The sequence below is a fragment of the Narcine bancroftii genome, chromosome 4, assembly GCF_036971445.1.
Source record: "Narcine bancroftii isolate sNarBan1 chromosome 4, sNarBan1.hap1, whole genome shotgun sequence".
In the NCBI taxonomy this organism is placed as follows: domain Eukaryota; kingdom Metazoa; phylum Chordata; class Chondrichthyes; order Torpediniformes; family Narcinidae; genus Narcine; species Narcine bancroftii.
The window spans coordinates 202471302-202498618 of record NC_091472.1 but is presented as its reverse complement, the minus strand read 5'-3'; the positions used below and the strand labels follow the sequence as shown (position 1 = coordinate 202498618).

Here is a 27317-nt window from a genome sequence, read left to right as displayed (position 1 = left end):
TTTGCCCTCACTAGCACGTGGCACAGGCAGTAATCCTCAGCTTCTTCCTTAATTCCCTGTATTCCCTCTTCAGGACTTCCTGACATATTACTTATGTAATTGGCACCAACATGTACCAGGACTTCTGGGTGTTCGCCCTCTCCCCTCAGAATGCTCTGTGCCTAATTGGAGGAATCACACCATCTGGGTGTCTTTATTAGGTTCACAAAATCTCTTGTCCGTTCTCCTCACAATAAAATCTCCAATCACTATTGCATGTCTCTTCGCCCTCTCCACTACAGAGCCACGCTCAGTTCAGAGACCCAGTCCCTATGGTTGTCCTTTGTCAGGTCATTCTTCCCAATACTACGCAGAATGATAAACCAGTTGTGAGGGGGGATTGTCACAGAAATGTTCTTTACATACTCCCTGTGGCTCCAAACTATCACTTCCTCACTCTCCCTAATGAACCTAGAGCTTGCAGCTCTAGTTCCTTAACATGGTTTCTTCGGAGTTGCAACCTGGTGCAGATGTGGGCATTGGGGAGGCTTGGAGTTTCTGAGGCACCCCACATTTGACACAAAGCACACTAGCCCTACAGTTCTAGTACTTAATCTATTAGCACTAATAAGTATTGAACAATATACTCACCCACACAATAACCCCCACCTTTTACCTGCTCAAGAAGCCTTTTGAGCCAAAGCCTTACCACTCTGCTTCAAACCACTCCAATGACGACCGTACCACTCCATAATTCCTCACTTTTATGGTGATGTTCCGATTGAACACCGACCGGGTGACCAGTTCACACCTCCACCAATCACCTGTATGCTTGTTCCAACCACTTTCTTAAACGCTTTCTGGCATTTAAAACTGGTCACCTGATCACACCTCCACCAATCACGTTTCACTGTTTTGAATCCCTCAACAGATTCTAATTTAAAGAAGAAACCTTATTCTTTCATCTTCTTACAAATAAAGATCCCAGCCAGGATACAATTCTAGATTTTCTGTACTTTCTCCAACAAGGGTCGTTATCTAATTTTAACATGAGCAAAAACGCACAACATTCTAACGATGGCTAAACATAAATCAAGCAGATGTGATTTTTACTCTTGGTTGTTCGACATGGTGAGAAGAAACAAATTCTTAATATTTAATGGCTTTACCATGATCAAATCTGCTTGGAATCACCACTCCCCAGATCATCTACCTCCATCACTTTCTCAAGCAAAGAATTCCAGACTCCCCCACCCCCAGACTTCTATCTCTTACGCTGTAGCTCTGCCCTTTTGAATTGAGTCCTCTCGTTTATTCTGACTCTTTTCCCTCTCCTTGTCAAAATATAACATTTTAGATTTTTCTGCATTAAATTTAGCCTGCTATTTGTCTATCCATTCCACCAGCTTGGCAATATCATCTTAGCCTCTATTGCTCATCACCATTTCCTACAATTCCAAATTTGTGTTCCTTGCAGAATGTGAAATTATGCCTAGCACTTCCAGGTCCACATCAATCTGTACATTAATCAAAACATGGCTCCTGGTTCTGACATGCAAGGAACAGCGCTGTCCACAATTCCAGTGTGAAAGTAACTATTTCTTCATCTAGTAATCCTTTTACTCAGACAGAAACAGATGCTTTTGGTTAGTGAATTCATATTGAACATTTACAATTGTACTACACAAATCACTATTTGCCCCATTTGCCTGTGAATTCCACTCATCTGCACATTAGGGTAGTTTATTGTGGACCATCAAAATAATGAAACCCTTTGGGATCTGGGAAGAAATTAAAGCACCTGGAAGAAATGTACAGAGTCACAGGGAGAATGTGCAAAACTACACAGACAGCACTGAAAGTCAGGATGGGATCCAGGGAGTAGGACCTGTGAGACTTCAGCTCAACTAGCATGTCCAAAACTTAATATGTCTATTATGTAAACATAATCTACTGAGGTTCTCAGGTGAGTCAAGCAGCAATAGAGCAAGGAAAAGAATGGTCAGCTTGAGTTTGAGACGATATAGGTCAAATGATTAAAAATAAGACAGGTGACTGTAGCAAGTACAGATCAGGAAGTGAACGCAAAAATGGAGAGCAGTAGAAATCACAGAGGGGGAGCAGTGAGGGGAGGGGGAGCAGTGAGGGGAGGGGTTGCAGTAGAGCCTGTCTCCTTCAATTTTCTGCATTTAAAACAGATAGATTTTTGCGTAGTCAGACGATTAAGCATTATGGAGAAAAGGCAGATAAATGGAACCAAGTCCATGGCCAGATTAGCCATGATCTTAATGAATGGCTGAGCAGGCCCAACAGGCCCTCTCTTGCTCCTAATTCTGATGTTCTTATATGTAGTGTCCTGTTTTGTCTGTTGTGTGCTACTTTATCAAACAACTTTGAAAGTACATGCATAAAAACCAACCCATGGTTACTTTACCAATAGATTCAATTACTGGTAAGTTCATAAAAACAGTTTGCCCAGAAACAAAAACCAATGATCCAAGTTTCCAAGAAACTGTTAATTATGTCCTTGATTATGGTCTGAAGCAGCAATAACAATGAGGTTAAACTAAATGGTTTGGTTATTCTAACAACCCTGTATGTACAAGGGTGTAGTATTTCGAATTCTTCAGTATTTACATATTTACCCCTTAATATCTGGATGATGGTAAAACACCAAAGTCTGCAGACAACATGGTTGAAGTCAAAAAACAATGCTGAAGAAACTCAGCAGGTCAAAGTATACCTTATTTAGTAAAAATAAAGATACATAACCAGTGTTTCAGGCTTGAGTGCTTCATCAAGGCACCTGAATGATTTTACTTCCCTCAGCAACCATCTGAACTAGGGTGATTCATCCACTGAGTACAGCTGACCAATAATTTCTCTTAATTTTTAGCCCACCCAGTTCTCAATGAAAGCACCATTTTTCCCCTTGATAATGGTTGCTTTATGTTGTGATTGTTTAGCAATGTCCTCTAGCTACCCAAGTTGTCCTCTTTTTTGGGTTTCTGATAAATGGCACCCTTTTTAGGCCAGGGGTGTCAAACTCAAATTCACGGAGGGCCAAAATTAAAAACTTGGAATAAGTCGAGGGCCGAACTAAATATTTATTGAAAATTTTCAACAACATCTGCATGTTTTCTCTTCTTTCAACATATGTAATGTTAAACTTTTTCTTATTAAAATAAATGTTTAATAATAGTTTTGGATAAATTCTTTCCAGAAGCATTAACAAATGAGAAATAAAATATTCAATAAATAACATTTCTCTATAGAGGATTTGTCAAATGTTGCTAGTGTGCTGTCGAATAGTAAAATCTGAGGGCTATTGAGAATGTGGGAGAATAACATGATTCCTGAAACAATCAAATGGGTGACTGATTGTGGGCATGAACTCTAGCAGGGTTATTTGCCATGCCCTTTTTCCATTGGTACAGATATCCTTTGATTTACACACTTTTAGTTTTATGCCTAATGAGCTTGTATCCAGGTGCAGGACCATTTTTAACCAGGAATATATTTATCACTGTGACATGAAACTATTGGAAGATCGTTTTATCCTGAGATTAAAGTTCATAATACTTACTCAAGCCTGTGTGCAGGAGGGCGGGGTTTGCGGGCGATTGGGTTGGACAACGACAGTGCGGGGGCATCGGCTCTCGCTGCAGGGCGGCATATCGGCGGATCAGCGGCCCCGTCACCGTGAGTCGCGGGTCAGCCTGCGGCAGGGAGGGGGAGTGGGCAACGGTCCTGGCGAGGTCAGGCCCGAGGCCTCCGGTTTCGGGCGCTGGGAAGCGGCCTTGGCTTCCCCAGACACCGGCCAGGCCACGCTGCGGTGGGGGGGCGGGCGGGGGGACACGACAGTGTGGGGGCATCGGCTCTCGCTGCAGGGCGGCATCTCGGGGGATCAGCGGCCCCGTCACCGTGAGTCGCGGGTCAGCCTGCGGCAGGGAGGGGGAGTGGGCAACGGTCCTGGCGAGGTCAGGCCCGAGGCCTCCGGTTTCGGGCGCTGGGAAGCGGCCTTGGCTTCCCCAGACACCGGCCAGGCCACGCTGCGGTGGGGGGGCGGGCGGGGGGACACGACAGTGTGGGGGCATCGGCTCTCGCTGCAGGGCGGCATCTCGGGGGATCAGCGGCCCCGTCACCGTGAGTTGCGGGTCGGCCTGCAGCAGGGAGGGGGAGTGGGCAACGGTCCTGGCGAGGTCAGGCCCGAGGCCTCCGGTTCCGGGCGCTGGGAAGCGGCCTTGGCTTCCCCTGACACCGGCTAGGCCGCGTTCCGGTGGGGGGCAGGCGGGGGGACACGACAGTGCAGGGGCATCGGCTCTCGCTGCAGGGCGGCATCTCGGGGGATCAGCGGCCCCGTCACCGTGAGTCGCGGGTCGGCCTGTGGCAGGGAGGGGGAGTGGGCAACGGTCCTGGCGAGGTCAGGCCCGAGGCCTCCGGTTCCAGGCGCTGGGAAGCGGCCTTGGCTTCCCCTGACACCGGCCAGGCCGCGCTGCGGTGGGGGGGCGGGCGGGGGGGCACGACAGTGAGGGGGCATCGGCTCTCGCTGCAGGGCGGCATCTCGGGGGATCAGCGGCCCCGTCACCGTGAGTCGCGGGTCGGCCTGCGGCAGGGAGGGGGAGTGGGCAACGGTCCTGGCGAGGTCAGGCCCGAGGCCTCCGGTTCTGGGCACTGGGAAGCGGCCTTGGCTTCCCCTGACACCGGCCAGGCCGCGCTGCGGTGGGGGGGCGGGGGGGCACGACAGTGCGGGGGCATCGGCTCTCGCTGCAGGGCAGCATCTCGGGGGATCAGCGGCCCCGTCACCGTGAGTCGCGGGTCGGCCTGTGGCAGGGAGGGGGAGTGGGCAACGGTCCTGGCGAGGTCAGGCCCGAGGCCTCCGGTTCCAGGCGCTGGGAAGCGGCCTTGGCTTCCCCTGACACCGGCCAGGCCGCGCTGCGGTGGGGGGGCGGGCGGGGGGGCACGACAGTGAGGGGGCATCGGCTCTCGCTGCAGGGCGGCATCTCGGGGGATCAGCGGCCCCGTCACCGTGAGTCGCGGGTCGGCCTGCGGCAGGGAGGGGGAGTGGGCAACGGTCCTGGCGAGGTCAGGCCCGAGGCCTCCGGTTCTGGGCACTGGGAAGCGGCCTTGGCTTCCCCTGACACCGACAATGCCCCAAAACCAGAGTCCACAGTGAGACCCTGCAACGTAAACAGAGGAGGAGGCTGACGCCAATGCATTCTGGGATGTTGTATTACTGTGCATGCGCTATACTGGCGCGGCGGCCAGCGGGCCACCTCTAATACATTTTTGAAATGATCTTGCGGGCCAAATATAATTATATCGCGGGCCAAATTTGGCCCGCGGGCCAGAGTTTGACATGTGTGTTTTAGGCCATTTTAGAAGCCAAGAAGCAAAGGTGGAGAAACTCCACCAAAACACAATCACCTACCTTTCTGAATGTGCGGAGGCAGTCTCTGAGCTACACATTCTAACCACTCTCCAAGAGGGATAATCTCCACAGCACAGCCCTCTGCCTGTCAATCTGAATGTACAGTCGCGCTAAGTGGCTGTTAGGGGCAGGATGATGCTGCCCATCAGCCCTCAATCTGTCTCCCCATTCACTCCTCTCCCTCCAAGTCAGGGGCAGTGGGGGGCTATCAACTGGGGCCGTCAGGACCATCAGAGCAGTCGGGACAGCAGGGACCATTAGGGGGCAGTCGGTGCGGGCTAAATCAGCCACACTGGGCCGCTTCAGCCTTCGGGGCCACTCTGTGGCTCAAAACGTGGCAGATCAATGGTTGCCTTCCCTACCCATAATCCCCCACGCAGCTGGAACGGTTCTGGGAACCATACAGCAGTTTCAGCTGCATGGGGGATTATGGGTAAGGAAGACAGCCATTGCTCTGCCCCACCTCCGTCAGATCCAGAGGGCGCTAGGAGGCACCTCTGGATATGAATGGGGTGCTGGAGCAGCCTTTTAGGGCTGCTGTCTGAAAGGTAAGTTCCCATTTTTTCATCTGTCCATAGCCAGTCTTAAGGCAGAGGCCCAACATGAAATGGCCTTTTGACTGTATTTCCATAAATAAAGAGAATCCAAAAATGACCTGAGCTGAGTCATTTTTTCATATCTTCTTTGCACTGTCCTATCTGAACTTTCTATAATCTACTTCTCACTTGTTTTCAACCTGACACATAACCTACTTTTTTCATTCTCAGATAAGTGAGAAGATGCGGCTTTAATTAGCATACCCCTTTCCCTTGTGAGAACTAATAGAATCACACAAATGCAATTATACAAATACATTAGCACCATTTGCATTGGGCATTGAATCAAACGAATGAAACATTAGATGTTCATTTCTTGCATCTTTGCTCATTAACAGTTTAGGACTTTATTCACTGGAATGTAAAAGAATGAGGGGAGATTTGATAGATGTATTTAAAATTATGAGGGGTACAGACAGAGTAAATGTAGGTAGGCTTTGCCCACAGTGGGTAGGTGTGATACAAACCAGAGAACGTGGGTTAAGGGTGAAAGGGGAAAAATTTAGGGGGGAACTTCTTCATACAGAGCGGTGGGAGTGTGGAATGACTGCCAGCTGAAATTGTGAATGGGGGCTCAATTTTGCCATTTAAAAAGAATTTGGACAGGTACTTGGATGGAAAAGGTATAGAGGACTATGGACTGGGTGCAGGTCATTGGGACTAGGCAGAAATAGTTTGGCACAGACTAGAAGGGCCAAAGGGGCCTGTTTCTGTGGTGTTGTGGTGGCCTGCAACCGTGGAGATCGGGCCGGCACAACGTGCAGTAATAAACAGCGGCATAACTCACTAACGCAATCCCTAGCATAGAGAACCAGTACGATTGGAAGCTGGGGCAGTATAAGCGCAGCAGCCCTAAAATGGTGCTGGCCAGGCTGCCCAGCTAACAGACCAACACCAGGCTAGGGAAGAAGGCTATTCATATGCAAGAATGTTCCGGCAGGCGGGAATCCATTTTTGTTATTCATATGGCTGATGTCAGCCAATCATCCAAACAGCGAGAACTCCAATTGTATAAAAGGAGCATTTCCAGCCTCAATAGAGTCAGAGCTTAACCTCCCTCACTGAGAGTGCGTGTTTCTTTGTAGCAGATGGCTGCACTGTAATGCTCTATGGTTCTAAATGCAAGGACTCAAGTGGTGTTCAATAGAACAATTTGACACCAATACATATCACAAAGCAACTATCAAAAGTCTGATGTAACAATGAAAATGGCCACAGTTTCATAAACACATTGGACATGTAAAAGAATACATGTAGCTCTCCTAAAACCTGTCAAAGCCAACTCTAAATGAATGCCAGCAAATAGTAATCTGGATCTCACAATTCAGATGATCCTTTCAAAAATATGTAATAAATTAAAACAAGCAGCCAACATTAAACACAGTATACGCTATCAGTCTCTTATCACCATCAGTTGTAAATGGAAATTACAAGCCTTGCTTGGTTGGTTCTATCGCAACATAAACCCATACCACATTGTATGCCTCAAACTGAATTGAGGATTAGTAATCAGCATTTCTCAACGAGGCACAGGGTGATATTCACTCAGCTGTGTGTGGACGTTCTCTCTTGATGTATGCAAAAGCAATATACAGCACATGTTAAAGGGGAAGTGACTGACACAGGTGCTTGGAAGTGAGAAAACAAAAATGTAAACTGTCATTGAAGCATGCATCTTAATCAAGACCATATTACTCCATTCATTAAACCAAAAACTGTGCTCAACATGGTGGCTGAAAACTTGTACCAAGATCATGGTGATTGATAGTTTTTCAATACAAAGATGACAGATATAGGAGCACAAGTTGGCCCATCAAGTTTGCTCTGCTATTCTAATTATGAGCTGATCCATCTTTCCACTCAACCCCATTCCCCGACTTTCTCCCCATAACTCGAACCAAAATTCTTACTTGCTGCAGCCAAATAGGTACATAGGATACATCAACTACAAATGACAAATTAAATTACAACAATATCCCACAAAAAGAAATCAATTCAAAAGGATGAATCAAGTTCAAGAATAAAAGTGACAGAAAGATATTTTGGTGATCTGAGTAGCTTGTGGTTATCGTAGTTCAAGCCTGATAGCTGTCGGAAAAACAGTTTTTGAACCTTGAGATGCTTGACATCAGGCAAGTGAAAGATAAATTAGTTAAGGTTTCCCTTTCACAATAGCACCAACAAAGCAAGATAAAATTAGGATCTCCATTAAAACATTTCCTCTGCAAAATAAGATTAAAGATAGGAAAAGGTCAGTTCTTCCATGGCACTAAAATCAGCTTCTGAAAGAGTTATCCACCACATCTTCATTCACGTACTCATAAATTCTTCCAATATTTGAAGGCATTCTCTGTTCTACTGATTCTGACATCATTCCAAGCCTTAAAATCCTTTCATCGGTAATGATTAAAGTTGCATCTTCCAGTTAATGAAAATAAATAGTTTCTCTCTACTTAATCATAACCATTCAACATTTTTGAGTACCTCTGCAGAAATTCATTTCCAGAATAAAGGCAGAGCTCAGTTCTTTTGACTTTTTAAAAAATAAATACGGCTATCACTTACACCAACATTCTTTTGCCATAGAACCATAAAACACAACAGCACAGAAACAGGCCATTCAGCCCATCTCAACTGTGCCAAACTATTATTCTGCCCAGCCCCAATGTCCTGCACCTGGGCTACAGCCCTCCATTCTTCTCCCATCCAATTACCTATCCAAATTCCAGAAAGCAACATATTTGAAAACAACTTTATAAATGGGCAAGAATGGACAGTAAAATGCTAATCACACTGAAACCATATAGTTACTTAGATTTTTAAAAAATCACCATCCTGCAAATCGAAGAACCCACCCTTGACATTGAATGGCATTTGCAACTCTTTCAGTACCAAAACTTTGATGTCACCACTGATCACACTCAACTGGAATGGGAATGAAAGTAAGTTACTGAAAATCCAGTTCAAAAGGCTGGGTATCCGGCAACAAGCAACTCACTTACTGAAACTCTGAGGCTTTTTCATCATCCAAAACAAGTTCAGGAGCATATTAGAACACTAGCCAATACAACAAACAGTAGGACTCCCACTCTTCATTCTTATTCAGTGATTCAGCTTGAAATTTTTGTAGATATTGGGTGAGGAAAGAATAGTGTACAGATGAGTGATCAACTTATCAGTGAACAATGCCAAAATATGAATCTGGTCATATGGTCTATACAAAATATTTGATGTGTTATGAGCCAAGAGGACCCCAAAACCCAGCAGCAATATCCCCAAATGTTACAAGCCCAGAGGATCCCAAAACCCAGCAGCAATAGAAATTCACCAAGACAACTGGTTACTTAAACAAGTTACTTTTAATTTTCTTTAAACATGAAAACAGGATCAAACCTTAACTTATTACTATTAACTTAACCCCTTCTAATTCTAAGCACACTTGTATGTAATGTGCATACAAGTTCAGAATAGTTATTTAATTCACAGTCCAATCTCACTTCTCATTCCTCCAAGTTCACTGTTTGCAGGCAATTCTTATACTGTGAACAGAATTTAACATTTATGAATTTCACCAGGCTTTGGTGCTTGAAGGGTAAATGGTTACTGCTCAGGAAGGTTCTTGTCGGTTTTCAGAGAGAGGTTTGTTGCTCATTGGACACCCACAACTGATTCCTTCTAATCAGCCACTTCAGTGTCTTGCCGAAGAAACTTTCCCCATCAGGGTTTTCCAGATGATAACCGCTTTCTTTCAGGCCACCACATAGTTCCTTTTCTGTTTCCCTTATTTCAAGTGAAACATTATACAGCCAGCCATCTCCTCTTGTATAGAGGCTTTGACCAGGCTGAACTAAACAAAATGGGGTTTTCCCACAAGCTTGCCAGCTTGTCCTGTTCCAGTCCCAGCTGCTGCTGCTGAACTGTAGAACTGAATTCTCTCTCTCACATAGAAAAAAACCACAATCCTCTTAGAACAGCCAACTGCACTCAGACAGACTGCAGGTCTGGATCTAATCTGAGTTCGTTCATCTGTTACTTTCCAAAATAATAATCCATTGCTCCACAGCATGTCCAATTAACACCTACTTATAAAGTCCTTATAGGTATTCTTCAAAGTTTGTGCAAAGGCACTTGGAGCCTGAACTGTTTGGCTTGAGCAGAGCTCCGGCATTTTAAATGAGATCTGTTTTGAAGGGTTTGATTCTGTGTCTGACCTAAACTAAAAAAAACTGCCACAATTTATCTCCTTTAAAACATATCTATATACAATATATAACATAATCTGTCACAGTTGTCTGAAAAACTATACCACATGGTCAAGTTAAGAAGTCAAAAAGATTTTTATTGAATAGTGTGTGGTGTGCACAGAGTTCAATAAATTGATAAAATTTAATTTATGCTGTGCAACAAAAATTCATGAACATTCAATTTTCACATGGTCATACTTCAGTATGAATCACTGACCTGAAACAACTCACCACATTGCTGCTTCACCTGCTGAATATGTTCAGCATTTTGTTTTACTGCCAAAGTCAAATCTCTGCCTTCTCCTTCCTCTATAAAAATACATCCCCTCCTCTACCTACTACCACCTTCCTGTAACTCCATTACTTCAAATCCATCATGTTCTTCCCTTAATAGGGGAACCTAGAAACTGATTTGGCTACCACCAACATCTGGAGGATTTTCCAGCATCTAGTGACTATAAAAAAGTGTAATATGAGGAAATAAAAAGCATGATCTAGATAGGGCAATTTATCTGGGATGCACAAGGACAGCAGCTACAGTTCAACCCTATGATGATGTGCAGAGTTTGCATTATTTCCATTGTAACGACATGAACTTCCTCTCACATTCCAAAGACATGCAGGATGGCAGGTTAATTCAACTGTGTAATTTGCTCCTACAAGTGGTAGATTCAGGGAGTTTGTTGGAATATGGGGTGGATTTTTAAAAAGTGGTATTAATATAAGATTAGTTTACAAGGATGAATACTTGAAAGTTGTTACAGTAAAAGTCCAAAATCCAAATGCCAGAAATCCAGAGAATATAGACTTCTCAAAAACTCTAGGCTTTTGCATACGTGCATAGTTAAGTGCCACAGATGCACAGCAGCAAGCGACCATGCTGAAGTTGTGGAAATGTAAGAAAAAAATGTTTATTTGTATCTTGACACTTTGTATTTTATATGAAAAAAATATTTAATTAATAAACTATCAAAATTTACCTGTTTATTCTCCTTAAATTTGAATTTTAAAAGTACTGCCAGCGATTTTGGACCTGCCAAATCCCTGAGCAGTTTTAGGACTTTTACTGTGTAAGCTTGGTTGATCACAGGGACTGTTTTCTGACTATATATTTCTGAAACTACCTAAATATTCCAACACACAAAACTGAAACTTAGGCTTATCTACCAATACAACATTTTTAATCGCAGAACACAATACCAATTATCGGAAAAATCACAATCAAAAATCTGTTATCTGAAATGTTTTCAGTGGCAACATGACGTCACAGTTGAAAAAATATTCACCGAACATGCTCCCGTGGAGCTGTAAAACAGTTAGCGGCAGTTCAGTAACAACAGAACCAGCTGCAAAGAGAGATGCTGGATGCCGGCTTAAAGGAGCAGGCTGGAATCACAAGCCATCAGTAAGCGACTAGAAGTAGTTGGCGGGTCAGGCAGCCAAATGCATGGGGAGATTGTCCTCATTTTAGGTAATTCCCTCCATCTCTCTTTCCATTTCTTCTTTACCCTCCACTGTATTTGGTTCTTTGTCCTGGTATCAAGGAGAAATTCCTCCCAGGCAAGAGCGGGACCTCGGGCTCCCGGGCAGGAGTGGTGACTGGAAGTCTCAGAGATCGGTGATGGTGGCAGGAGTGGAAACTTCGGGCTCCCAGGCAGGATTAGTGATGGCGGTGGGGAGGTGTCAGGGATCGGTGACAGGAAGGGGACCTTGGGCTCCCGCGCAGGATTGGCAACAGTGGTGAGGAGGTGTCAGGGAATTAGCAACGAGGGTCAATGATAGCCAATACAAGTATTCTGCTGATGCTACTGGGGTGCTTAAAGTCATTTCTCGATTATCTGAAAAACATCTGGTCTCAAGCATTTTGGATGATCGGGAATGTACTGTATTATCAGTTTTAATGGTTCCAGAATTTAAAAATGTTGACATATAAAAGAATCCATTGATCTTTTAATAAAATTCTAAAGTGCCTCAGTGCCCAAAGGACCCACACAGGCTGCAGGCTACTTGCTGACAGGGGATCCACACAGGGTGTGGACTGTTGGAGACTAGCGCATAGGATCCAGGTATCAGAGCCAGAGTTCAAGATGACAAACAGGGCTCCCGAAGGGCCTCAAGCGCTGAAGGCTTCCTGATTGCATCAGAGGTTTGGATCTGAAGCTTGGGCTGACGATGTTTTTGCAGGCAATTTTGTGTAATATTAAATGTTCTGTATGACAATAGAGGAATCAAATTTTGAAGAGGTAAAAATTTGACTGGCTACAATGCAATCACACACATAGTAGTGACTTTGGTTATAAGGTTATGTCATATGATTGTTTATGAAGTGACATCACATCTTGCTTCAATCATCACAGATCAAAAACAAAGTATAGAACTCATTTTCCCATAATTTCAAAAAAAACTGTTAAGACATCCTAACTCTAGAATTATAACAGAATTTTGTTAAAATTAACAAAACAGAAGGCTAATTCTAATTCCTCAGTCCCAGTTCAACCATTTGGTCTAAACTGCCAAGTACACATTCACCAGTATGAAAAAACTCAAATGCATCTACATTCAATAGCCTTTCAATATATTAATATTTTGTTTTTTCAACATATAGAATAAAACATATGCCCTCTACACAATAAAATCACAGCAAAATCCACAGGGGTACATGCTTGACAAACTACAAAGGAAACCTCTCTCGCTCAGCAAGGTCTAAAGCTATGTATACTCGTGCTCATCAACCAAACTTGGATCCCACAAATGCATCAGGACCTTGAAAAGAAACTATAACTAGACTGCAAGCTGAAGAATCTGCAAAGAGGGAATGAATGTAAATAAACAAGACTTCCCAAGGATAGCAAATTGGTAAACAAGAAATTTACAGATGCTGAGGTTGAGTACAGTACATTAAAGTGCTGGAGAGACTCAGCAGGTCATGCAGCATCCACAGAACATTTGGCCCTTCTAGTCTGTGCCAAACTATTTTACTGCCTATCCCCACTGACTTGCACCTAGTCCATAGCCATCCATACTCCTCCCATCTATGTACCTGTCCAAATTCTTCTTGCACGTTAAAAATGAACCCACATTGACCACTTTAGCTGGCAGCTCATTCCACACTCCCACCACTCTTTCCCTTAACCTATATCCTCCAGTTTGTACCTCAGTGGAAAAAGCTTTCTTGCATTTACTCTATGTATACCCCCTCATAATTTTGTAAACCTCTATCACATCAACATTTCAGGGAATAAAGTCCTAACTTGTTTAATTTTTCATTGTACTGAAACTTGGACAAGCATCCTTCTACAGTATCACATTTCAGTTTCTACTGCATAGGCACAAAGAACCTCCTGCACTTCGTGGGCTCCCAAAGATAGTTTACTTACCTGCTCAGATTACCCGCAAGTCAATTCTCAAGTTAACAGGCAAGTTTTCACTCGAGCAAGGACTTTTAAGGTGGTGATAAGCAAAGAATTCTTCCACATCAAAACAATGTGTTAAAATAGATTACGAGGACAAATTAAACCAAGCAACATATTAAATTATTTAGATGACATCGATGGCAGTCAGAAGGGAGAAGTTTCCTATCAATGAACATGGACGTGGTTTTCATAATACAAAAAGGTTTGATAGTAAAGCTTTTGGGGCACCTGCAAGGGACTGTGGCCAGAATCGAGCATCTATGTAAATATCTCCAAAGACCAGTCCGAGACAAACCATAGCAATACAACACCAAGGCGGTACATTGACTTCTTCAGGAGTTTGAGTTAATTTGGCATGTCCCCAACATTCCTCAACAACTTCTACGGATTGACCAGAGTATCTGGTCAGGACGCATTGCTGGGTGGTACGGGAGCTGCTCTGCCCAAGGTGAGCTGCAGAAAATTACAAATAAAGCCCTGAGCATCACACAAACCTCCCTTCTCTCCATTGTCTCTATCTACCTCGACCAATGCCTCAGAAAAGCAGCCAACATACCACCAAAGACAACACTTTTCCCTCCACCCACTGGGAAGATGATTCAAGAGTTTGAAATCATACCCACTAGATTCCAAAACAGCTCCTTTCCCTCCATTATCAAACCACAGAATGATCCTGACCTGAGTAAAATAATGTTGCCTTCCTCATTCGAACTGATCACAGATTAACTTGACTCTGTATTGTTTTATTCTTCTGCATTACACATACCAGATAGCAAGCAAAACAAATCTTCTCATTGTACAGCTCATGTGACAATAAATGTAAACTTGAAAATTTGAACCGAGAATGATCATTGGAATTAGTTGTCTTCAAAAATCAGAATTAGGGGGAGGTACAAGGAAGTTGAGGCTACATTATTAGTTTCATGTCATTAGTGAAGAAATCAGTGCACAATATGTTGTATATTTTGCAATTTCATAATTTTGTGTAGTACTGTGACAGATTATGTTATATTTTATATTGTATAAAGATAGGTTTTAAAGGAGATAAATTGTGGCAGGTTTTTTAGTTTAGGTCAGATAGATACAAACCCTTCAAAACAGATCTCATTTAAAATGCCAGAGCTCTGCTCAAGCCAGACAGTTCAAACTCCAGGTGCCTTTGCACAAACTTTGAAGAATGTGTATATGAACTTCACAAGTAGGTGTTAATTCAACATGCTGTGGAGTAATGGATTATTCTTTTGGAAAGCAATAGATGAACAAACTCAGAAGATTAGGTCCGGAGCAGCAGTCTGTCAGAGTACAGTTGGCTGTTCTCAGAGGGTCATGTGGTTTTTTCTCTGAGTGAGAGAGAGAATTCAGTTCTACAGTTCAGCAGCTGGAACTGAAACATGCAAAGATGGCAAGCTTGTGGAAAAACCCCATTTTGAAGACTGGTTGTGAGTTCTTAGTTCAGCCTGGTCAAAGCCCTTGTGGTCCATACAAGGGGAGATGGCTGGCTGTATAATGTTTAATTTGAAATAAGGGAAACAGAAAAGGAATTCTGTGGTCACCTGAAAGAAAGCAGTTATCCTCTGGAAAACCCTGATGGGGAAAGTTTCTTCGGCAAGATACTGAAGTGGCTGATCAGAAGGAATCAGTTGTGGGTGTCCAATGAGCAACAAACCTCTCTCTGAAAACCGACAAGAACCTTCTTGTACCTTTCGTGAACTTCATAAATGTTAAATTCTATGCACTGTATAAGAATTGCCTGATACTTGGAGGACTGAGAAGTGAGATTGGACTGTGAATCAAAGAACTTTTTAAAAAACTTGTATACACATTACGTACACTTACTTAGAATTAGAAGGGGGTTAAGTTAATAGCAACAAGTTAAAGTTTGATCCAGTTTCCATGTTTAAAGATAATTAAAAGTAACTTTTGTTTAAGTAACCATTTCTATTGCTGCTGGGTTTTAGGGTCCTCTGGGCTCATGACATTACTTTATGTCATTTATAGAGCTTCATACTCGTAATGATTCCTTGGTTGCACTGCGTGTTTATAACGAATTCAGAGTTGAGATTTTTGATTAGGCTTGACTAGTTTCACCCTAGCAGGTGCATTCATGGCACACTCAGACAGCAGATGCCCACAGGTCCATGTCAATTCACAATTTTTTTTTTTTTTTTTTTTAAATTTTTTTATTTTTCACACCATAAATCACATTAGCCATGATATACACAATTTCTTTTTCACACATATACAGTGACTTTTTCTCCCCCCCCCCCCTTTCCTCCCAAACCACCCCCCCACCCCCCCTCTCATCCATTTTAGGTATACAATCTAGGTTGCATTAATCCAGTCAGACAATGTTGTCATTCAACAAAATTACACCAGAAATTCTACTGAGTCCATTCTTTTCTTTCCTTCTCCTTCCATCAACTTAGGTAATGTTTGTCCCCGGTAGGTTTTCGCTATTGTATTTAATGTAAGGCTCCTATACTTGTTCGAATATTTCAATATTATTTCTTAACCAATATGTTATTTTTTCTAATGGAATACATTTATTCATTTAAATTTGGTAGTTTATTCCTTTTAATTTGGTTATGTATTCCATTAATATTTAAAGACATATAGTTCAGCGTAGCCCTTTTATATTTTGTTTATCTTCTCTTTCCGTTTTTCCATCATTACCTTTCCTCCTTTTCCATTTCTGTTTTCTTATTTTCAACTCTTTATAAGACAACATTCCTACAACATCCAACATTTTCCTTATTCTCCTATTTCTATCTTATTTATCCCCAATCTCCCATTCACCTCCTGAGTTGTCCTTTATCCCTTGTCGGACAACCACATCTCCCCTCTCCATTTGGATTTGCGAATCCACTCGCAAGCGTCAACTGATTTTGCAGTGACCGCTATTTCCCCCCACCCCGCCTCCCCCAGAAAAGATTTCACTTTTCATATGTCACAAAGGTCACTCTTTTAATTCCCTCCTTATTCTCTCTATTCCATTACCTTCCCTTATTAATTCTTGTCTATACTATCTATATTTTCCTCTAAGTACAGATACATTCACGTATGCTCCTTGTCTCTATTCTCTCTTATACCTCTTTACCCGCATACATATCAATCGTGATCATTTTTACTCTCATTACCCGTCTTCCTCCCTCAGTCTATTTTTGTCTTTACCCACATACATATCAATTGTGATCATTTTAACTCTCATTACCCGTCTTCCTCCCTCAGTCTATTTTTGTAATTGTTCTGCAAATTTTCGTGCTTCTTCTGGATCCGAGAATAGTCTGTTTTGTTGTCCTGGAATAAATATTTTCAATACCGCTGGATGCTTTAGTATAAATTTATACCCTTTCTTCCATAAAATCGCCTTTGCTGTATTGAACTCTTTTCTCTTCTTTAGGAGTTCAAAACTTATATCTGGATAAATGAAGATTTTTTGCCCTTTATACTCCAGTGGTTTGTTGCCCTCTCTTACTTTTTCCATTGTCTTCTCCAGTACCTTTTCTCTTGTAGTATATCTTAGGAATTTTACTACAATAGATCTTGGTTTTTGTTGTGGTTGTGGTTTAGAGGCCAATACTCTATGTGCCCTTTCTATTTCCAATTCTTGCTGTAGTTCTGGACATCCTAGGGTCTTAGGGATCCACTCTTTTATAAACTCCCTCATATTCTTGCCTTCTTCATCTTCCTTAAGGCCCACTATCTTTATGTTATTTCTTCTGTTATGGTTTTCCATTGTATCTATTTTTTGAGCTAGTAGTTCTTGTGTCTCTTTAGTTTTTTTATTAGATTTCTCCAATTTCTTTTTTAAGTCTTCTACCTCCATTTCTGCTGCTACTGCCCGCTCTTCCATCTTGTCCATTTTCTTTCCCATTTCTGTTAAGGTCATCTCCATTTTATTTATTTTCTCTTCTGTGTTGTTTATTCTTTTTCTTAAATCCTTAAATTCCTGTGTTTGCCATTCTTTAAATGATTCCATGTATCCTCTAATAAGAGCAAGTATATCCTTTACCTTGCCTTTCTTTTCTTCTTCTATTTCACCATACTCTTCCTCTTCTTCTTCCTCTGGGTTGGCCATCTGTTGTTTCTTTGTTGCCCTTTCCTCCTCTTCTTTCTTGTTTCTGTTGTCTTCTGTGGTCTCTTCTTGCTGCAGGTGTTCTGCGGCTGTCGTTGCCGGCTGTGGAGATCGACTCCCCAGCTGGTCCCCCCTCCCGTCGGTGTGTTTTTTTTCATTCGCATCGCGCATGCGCGAAACTTCGCGCATGCGCGGTTGCACACTTTTACTCGGCTCTGCGAGCCATTTTTGTAGTCCATTATTTACCGACCTGAGGGAGCGGGTTTCTCTCTCCGCAGCGGGCCTCTTCGGACAGGTAAGGCCTTCACCTTTTTCCTCCTTTGTCTTCTCTTCCTCTCTTCTTACCGTTGCTTTCGACTTTTCTTTTTTTGTCGCCATCTTCTTTCCACCTTTATACTCACTTTTCTGTAACTTTTATTTCTGTGCCTTTGTGTTTTCTCTTGTTTTTCCCGACTTTTCTGGAGAGGGCTGGAGTTCACCGTCCGGCCACTACTCCATCGCGTGACTCCTCTCAATTCACAATTTTTAAATCAACGTGAAGAACACATCTGAGCACTCAGTTTAAGAGCTGCACAGCTAAGATTGTTTATATTTATGTTAGGTAATCCTGTGTATTTTAGATCAACAGAATTTTTGAGTTTATGTTTTTCATTAATTCAATAAATTAGTGGGGTTTTGCTAACCTTGCTTTGCATTTTCACTCATATCAGTTGAGCTAACCACTGCTGATTTGCTTCTGAGCACAAGGTCAAACATTGAATGGGCAGCACTTCGAAAGTAAACATTCCTGGAAATTGCACTACACAATAAATATTTGGAAATTAACACTTTGGTTCACTTCTGTATGTGACACATCACTTTGCCAACATCATAATCAGAGATATAAAATTGCAAGTTACACAAATCCCTTCCTCTCCAGCTAAACTTTATTCATAGGCTATTCAAACTCTTGATTACAGTGGCACTCAGTACGTGGATTACAAGCAAGCACAGTTCAGAAAAAGGAAATAATAGAATAGTTGCTACTTTTGAGACAAAAAAGCCACCTGACCCAAAGGAAGTAAATTCCTTTATCTTTTAGAACATAAGAATAAACAATATACAAAGGAAATAGCAGGGCTCCAACCCTAACAAAACTTGTAAGGGGGATGGAAATTCTTTTATGACTGAGCACTACCTGCTGCTTATCCATTTAAGTCAAAACTGAGGAAACAGTATGAACACAATACATAATCTGCAGAGTGAATCTTGAGTACAATATACAAAAGTCTGACAGTAAATTTACTAAACAATATTAATTTACTTAATACTTCAAAACATACGGGGGTGAGGGGGGTGTTGTGAATTAATTGGGTGTAATTGAGCAGTACATGCTTGTGGGCTGGAAGAGATTGTTACTATGCTGTATGTCTAAATTTAAAATTTGCAAGTAACTGTCATTTCTATTGGACTCGGTATTGGAATAGAGTTCCAGCAATTTGGGAAAGATTTAAGCATGATCAGGAAGGTTTAATGTAATTTCATTGTGCTTTCCCAATAATAGCTTTATACTTCTTGAAAATCTAGTTAAGCATGTTCCTAATAGGCTGCCAAACTGTCATGAGGCCCACCATAAACAAGATTTGGATAAAGGGACAAACAGATGGTCAAAATTCAACCCAACCTTCAGTCTGCATCCAGAATTCTAGGTATACCAGACATTCTACTGATACTTCACTTTATAAAATAGAAACTTGGTCTCAAATATTTCTGGTTCTTTTTTAGCTCCAAGTTCTCAGCACATATCCTTTATCTTTCCTGAATTCAGGATAGAAAATAGGTGTAGGAGTAGGCCATTTGGCCCTTCAAGCCTACTCTGCCATTCATTATGACATGGCTGATCATCCACTCAGTACCCAGTACTTGCCTTCTCCCCATGCCCTCGATCTCCTTAGCCACAAGGACCAAATCTAACTCCCTTTTAAATGTAGATAAGGAACTGGCTTCAACTACTTCCTATGGCAAAGAATTCCACAGATTCACCAATCTCTGAGAGGAAATGTTTTTCCTCATCTCAGTCCTAAAAGACTTCCTCCTTATCCTTAAACTCTGACCCGTTTCTGGTCTTTTCCAACAATGGGAACAACCTTCCTGCATCTAGCCTGTCCAATCTCTTTATAAGTTTCCATAAGATCCCCCCTCAATCTTCTAAATTCCAGTGAGTATAAGCCTAGTTTATCCAGCCTTTCTTCAAAGGTCTGTCATCCCTGGTATCAATCTAGTGAACTTTCTCTGCACTCCCTCTATGGCGAGGATGTCTTCCCTCAGATAAGGAGTCCAAAACTGTACACAATACTCCAGGTGTGGTCTCACCAGGGCCCTGTACAACAGCAGTAGAACCTGTACTCGAATCCTCTTGCTATGAATGCCGACATACCATTCACTTTCCTCATTGCCTGCCCACTTTCAATGACTGGTGCACAGCAACACCCAGGTCTCGTTGCATCTCTCCTTTTCCTCATCAGACACCATTTAGGTAATAATCTTCCCTCCTATTCTTGCCTCCAAAGTGGATAACCTTACATTTATCCACATTATAATGCCTCTGCCATGCATTAGCCCACTCACCTAACTTGTCTGCAAGTTACCCTGCATCCTCTACACAGCCAACCCTGCCATCCAGCTTCATGTCATCTGCAAACTTGGAGATGCTGCTTTCTATTCCCTCATGCAAGTCATTGATATATACTGTAAATAACTGGGGTCCTAGCACTGACCCTTGCGGTCCCCACTAGTCACTACCTGCCATTCGGAAAAGAACCCATTTATTCCTACTCTGCTTCCTGTCAACCAATTCTCTATCCACTTCAATACCACACCTCCTATACCATGTGCTTTAAGTTTGTACACTAATCTCCTGTGCAGGACCTTATCAAAAGCCTTCTGAAAGTCCAGATATACCACATCCACTGGTTCTCCCTTATCCACTCTACCAGTTACATCCTCAAAAAATTCTGTAAGATTTGTCATGCATGATTTTCCCTTCATAAAACCATGCTGACCCTGTCCGATGATATCACTATTTTCCAAATGTGCTGCAATCACATCTTTAATAAATGACTCTAGCATTTTCCCCACTACCAATGTCAGGCTAACTGGTCTATAATTTCCCGTTTTCTCTCTCCCTCCCTTCTTAAAAAGTGGGATTACATTAGCCACCCTCCAATGCTCAGGAACTAATCCAGAATCTAAAAGAGTTTTGAAAAATTATCACTAATGCATTCACTATTCCTTGGGCTACTTCCTTAAAGACTCTGGGATACAGACTATCTGGGCCTGGGGATTTATCTGCCTTTAATCCCTTCAATTTATCCAACACAACCTCTCGACTTGCATTTATTTCCTTCAGTCCTTCCCTCACATTAGATCCTCTGTTCCCTACTATTTCCTGAAGATTATTTGTTTTCCTTAGTGAAGACAGAACTAAAGTAGTTATTCAATTGGTTTGCAATATCCTTGTTCCCCATGATCAATTCACCTGTTTCTGACTGTAATGGATCCACATTTGTCTTAATCTTTTTCTTTACACATCTATAAAAGCTTTTAGTTATTTTTTTAATGTTCCCTGCCAGCTTTCTCTCACAAATCACTTTTACCTTTCCTATATCCACTCACCTAATCCCTTTATCCTCTGTTGAACTCTGAATTTCTCCCAGTCCTCAGGAATACTTTTTTTTCTGGTTAGTTTATATGCTGCTTCTTTGGATTTGATACTCTCCCTGAACTTCCTTGTTAGCCACGTATGCACTAAATTCCTTGATTTATTCTTTTTCCAAACTGGGATGGACAACTGTTGTATTTCATCCAAGCTATCTTTAAATGATTGCCATTGCCTTTCCACCATTAGTCCTTTAAGTATCATTTGCCAATATATCTTAGCCAATTCATGTCTCATACCTTCAAAGTTACCCTTCTTTAAGTTTAGAACCTTTGTATCTGAATTAACTCTGTCACTCTCCATTTTAAAGAATTCCACCATATTGTGGTCACTCTTGCCCAACGGGCCTCGCACAAGATTGCTAACAAATCCTTCCTCATTACTCAATACCCAGTCTAAAATGGCCTGTTCCCTCGTTGGTTCCTTGACATGCTGGTTTAGAAAATAAACCCCACATACATTCTAAGAAATCCTCTTCTTCATTACCCTTACCAACTTGGTTCACCCAATCTACATGTAGATTAAACTGCTGTACCTTTGTTGCATGCATTTCCAATTTCCTGTTTAATGCCATTCCTAACCTCACTGCTACTGTTAGATGGCCTGGACACAACTCCCACTAGTGTCTTCTGCCCCTTAGTGTTTCGCAGCTCGACCCATATTGATTCCACATCATCCAAGCTAATGCCCTTCCTTTCTATTGCATTTACCTCCTCTCTAACCAACAATGCCACCCCACCTTTTCCTTTCTGTCCACCCCTTCTGAAAAATTGAATATCCCTGGATGTTGAGCTCCCAGCCTCAGTCTCCCTGAAGCCATGTCTCCCAACTATATCATTAATAGCTATCTGCACATTCACCTTATTACGAATGCTCCTTGCATTGAGACAAAGCCTTCAGGCTTGTTTTTGCCACACTGTAATTCCTTTCACCATCATGTTGAAAAGTGGCCATTTTAATTTTTGTCCTGGGTTTACCTGCCTGCCACTTTTGCTTTTCACCTTGCTACTTTTTTCTTCCACCCTGATATGGCACTTGCTCCCATCCCCCTGATGCATTACTTTAAACCTTCCCCAACAGTGCTAGCAAACAAACTCCCTAGAACATTAGTCCCAGCCCTGCCCAAATGTGTTTGTACTGGTCCCATTTACCCCAGAACCTATTCCAATGTCCCAAGAATCTGAAACCTTCCTTCCTACACCACTGTTCAAGCCATATATTCATTCTAACTATCTTGTTATTTCTACTCAAACTAGCTCATGGCACCAATAATATTCCAGAGATTATTATCCTTGAGGTCCTACTCCTCATTTCCTAGCTCCCTAAATTCATCCTGTAGGACCTCACCCCATTTTCTTCCGATACCGTTGGTACCAATATGGACCACAACAGCTGGCTGTTCACACTCCCCTTTCCAGAATGTCCTGCAGCCACTCCGAGACATCGTTAACCCTCGCACCTGGGAGCCAATACAATCTGTGTGGCCACAGAAACTCTTGTCTATTCCTCTTACAATGGAATCCCCTATAACTATTGCCCTACCATTCTTTATCCTGCCCTCTTGCACAGCAGAGCCACTCACAGTGCCATGATCCTTGCTACTGCTTCCTTCTCCTGGTGGGTCATCTTCCCCCAACAATATCCAAAGCGGCATATCTGTTTTGGAGGGTGATCCAGTCCCCATCTTTCTCTACCCTCTGAAACAGCGGTGTGACCAATTCACTAAAGGTGCTGTCCACCACCATCTCAGCATCCTAGATGCTCCAAAGTGAGTCCACACACAACTCCAGTGCTGTCATGTGGTCAATCAGGAGCTGTAGCCGGACACACTTTCTGCACACGTAGTCCCCTGGGACACTGACAGTAGCCCTGAGTTCCCACATAGAACAGGAGGAGCATGACACAGGTCTGAGCTCACCTGCCATGCCTAAAGCAAACTTTTGTTCCTAAATTAAATGAAAAGAATGAAAAACTCACCTCTTTTACCTGTGCCTATGCCTCTCGAGCCAAAGCCTTGGTGCCCCACTCACTCTCTGGCCGCTCCTTTACCTTATCCTCCTTTTATTGGCCTTCTACCAATTTACCCCATCACTCGCTCCTCCTCTACTGGACGCCTTCAACTCTGCGCACGAACCACTAGTCCCGAGCCCCAGTAAGTAACCTAGTTTTTAAGTACTTACCCCCGTCACTCTCTGCTCGTTCCTCCTCTACTGGACACCTTTAGATTCCTCACCCGAACCACTAGGTACGAGCCCAAAGTAAAAACTTAAGGGTTTTATATTCCTCCTTAATTTAAAAGGATGAGTGAAAACCAAATATCTTTTTATTTGAACACTTTATTGCAGCCATTCTCAACCTTTTTCAGCTTTGTCCCCTCTTGGACTCTGCTCAAATTTCACTGGTCCCCTTCCCTATAAGGCCATCAAGTATACCGTAATTGGTTTGCTCCGTATTTCTCTCCTACCAACTACATAAAAACATCCGTTACAGGAGGCGTAAAGAAAACAAGGCTTTTAGTTAAACGTGCTGTGGCCCCCTGTAGTTGGGGGAGGGGGGGATGGTGTCTCACAGAGCCCCATCAAGAATGGCAGTTTTCATTTTGCAAAATTGTATACATAAATGAAATAAACTTTTTAATATTTTTATTTGTGATTAATAGTTCCAAATAATTTTGTTCAGGTATGATCACATCTGGACCTAATTTTTTCTCTTATATATGCCTTTAATTGATAATAAGAAAATATTGTACTGTTTATCATTCCATACTTACTTTTCAATTGCTCAAATATCATTAAAGTTAAAACTTTTATTGTCTTAATTCCTTTGTTAAACCAAATATAAAAAAGTTTATTATTTATTGAAAAAGGAACATTGATTCTGATTCATTATCTTTCCTGGTAACTGAAAATTTATTATTCCCATTTCTAAATGTATTTTACTCCACAATTTAAAAAGACGTTTTAACAAAGGACTATCTTTATTTCCAGTAAAGAACCTATCATTCCATTTATATATAAATCAGGAGTTCATAAGTCAAGAAAAAAAATGGGAGAAAGACAAAAATAAATATTCAAGAGGAAACTTGTTAGAACTCTGTCAGGATAGATAATATGACTACAACAATTAATGTCCGGTACAGAATGGTACAATATAATTTTTCACATCAACTATATCTTACTCCACAGAAATTAAATGGATTATATTCTAGTTTTTCAAATAAATGTTTTAGATGCAATAAAGAAGTAGGTACTTTTCTACATTCTACATGAGATTGTTCAAAATTAAGACCCTTTTAGAACTGGATTTATATTTGGAAAGAGTTACAAAAGTTTCCTCAAGATTCAAATTTTTTTTAATAACAAGGACAGTGTCCCACGTAGTTGTTAGCACTCATCATTTTGAGCTTTCAAAGCTCGAGTCTGGTAACCCTATTTTAAAAGTGTAGTTGGCATTAATCATGCAAAACATCAGCTTGGTGTTGTAGAAAACAACAATGTAAGAAACAGTTGGAAACTGCTGAAGCAAAGACAACCAGATTGGAAGATGCAGCTAATTATATAGTTATATAAATATAAAAGCTGTTAACTGAAAGCTATTCTAATCTTTAACGATCATTCCCACTAAGCAATGAACTACAAGGACTAAAAGTCAAACACCTTAAGTACAGCTAGAAATTGTTTAAAAAAAAATCAACTTCTGAATTATACAATGCACGACATTACTCACTGTCTGTACCAGCTCTTTTCAGATCTACTCGTGGAGTTCCTTTACCTTGCAGAGGCTGAATGCCACCTCTCTGTCACTGCCCTTTCTTGACCTCCAATTCCATCGATAGGTTAGCAACCAATATGCATTAGAAGTCTAAAGATTCCACTGCTTGATTATGCCTCCTCCTGTGCTTTTTCCCCCTAAAGGACTCCATTCCTTTCTAAGTTTCTCCAGCTGTCATTCTAATGGCATGACTTTAAACACTGGTGCTTCCAAATGCTTCCTTTCTCCTTCACCAGAGCTTGCCCTCCACCACAGTTGAGAGTACCCAGTTGCATGCCATTTCACGCATTTCTGCTCTTAATCTCTCACAGAACACGGATAGGGTTCACTTCTCCTCACCTTCCACCACACCAACCTCCAAATTCTATAACTTGCATCCCTCAAAGAGAAACCACTGCCACAATCTCTCTTGCATTTCAAAAGTAAGGTGCACTCCTACAACTCCCTGCACCATTCTTTCATCTCCTCCAATACTCGCTATTTTTCTCATGATAACCTCTCGACCAACCACAGAGAAGCAATCCATTGAGATATTTATGGGAGATACTGCCTCAAGAAGGTAGCCAACTTTTTTAAGGCCCCATCTCCCTCAGCACACCCTCCTCTTGCTGTTCCATTCAAGCAGAAGATGCAGAAGCCTGAAGTTAAGCATCCCAAGTTTCGAGACAGATTTCCCCTCACCTCTCCCCACCTCCCCTCACAGCCATCAGGCTCTTGAACCTCCCAGTACTATCCTAACAATAAACTAGTTCAGGACTACCAAAGGACCATTTGCACAATAGAGACATCACTTGTATTTTTTCTTCCGTGCACTATCCATAACTGTGAATATCTATCATGTTATATTTACTATAACTTTTTCTGACTTGACAACAATTTTATGCTACACTACTGTACTTGGTGCAACTGAAGTACCTGTCGGCTGCAAGAATGAATTATGGTACATTTTTAAAATTAAAAAAAAATCAAACTGGCATATACTTCAGAATCAGAACGTCATTAACAAGTCACAAACTTTGTTGTTTTCTCAAAGTCTCATTACACTTGCCAATTTCTTCACAAGTTATTAATTTCCCTTTCAAACATTTATGCTCTCCTTGCAGTGTAATTCAGATCACAACCCAATGTAAAATAGGCTCCCTCAGGTCTCCTGTCATTTATCCCATGCTAGCGACTGAATTTTGGTTGGAAAGGAATAGCTGCAGTTATCAGAAATCTGACAAATCCACAGGTTGTCACCAGTCCTGCTAAGCAGTTCCAATATTTTTGGCCTCTTCAGGTTACAACCAAAACAGTACATGATTTTAAATACTTTTTAAAATCTTTCTCAGTCAGATTCATCCTTCTCCAAATCTCCACCAAATTTGAGTCCTTCATAACTTTCGCCAAACAATCCGCCATCTTTAATTTTCTTACAGACTTTGGGGATTTATCCAATAAAGGTTTTAAACAACAATTAAAATCTCCTCCCACCAATACATTTGCCTGATTCAATCCCAAAAAAGCTTCAGTAATAAACTTTTCATCATCTACATTAGGAGCATAAACATTTAACAACGTCCATAATTCAGAAAAAAATCTTACAGTTAACCATCAATACCCTACCCTTCTTTTCCAATACTGAATCCAATGTAAAAGACACATTTTTATGAATTAAACTTGCAACTCAACACACTTTAGAATTAAATTTTAAAGATTTCTGTTGAACTTTTTTTTCACTACCATTAATCTCTTGCCCAAGTAGCATTCTAGTTACATGTCCTCTGCATTGATTTAAATCAGTGATTTTCAAACTTTTTCTTTTCACTCACTTTACACCTTAAGTAATCCCTATGCCACAGGGGCTCTGTGATTATTAAGGGACTACTTAAACTGGTACGTGAGTGGGGGGAACAGGTTGAGAACCACTGCTCTAGACTCAATCGTTACTGAAATAATTTTGCTTGTGAAAAATTGTCCTTGGCCCATTTCCTTTAGAGTTATGAAACCATGCACATAACAAATCAATGAGGGATGATTAAAATAGTAGGTTTCAAACTTTTCCACTCCCATCCCACCTTAAACAATCCCTTACTGATCACAGAGCATCGATGGCATAGGGAATACTTAAA

The 27317-nt window shown here is 41.8% G+C and overlaps 1 protein-coding gene across 2 annotated transcripts in view; it reads right to left on the bottom strand.

The window, feature by feature from the left end:
• ppm1f (protein phosphatase, Mg2+/Mn2+ dependent, 1F) overlaps positions 1–27317 on the bottom strand; it is a 99304-nt gene that overhangs the window by 71050 nt on the left and 937 nt on the right. The gene's annotated exons all lie outside the window — the stretch shown is intronic.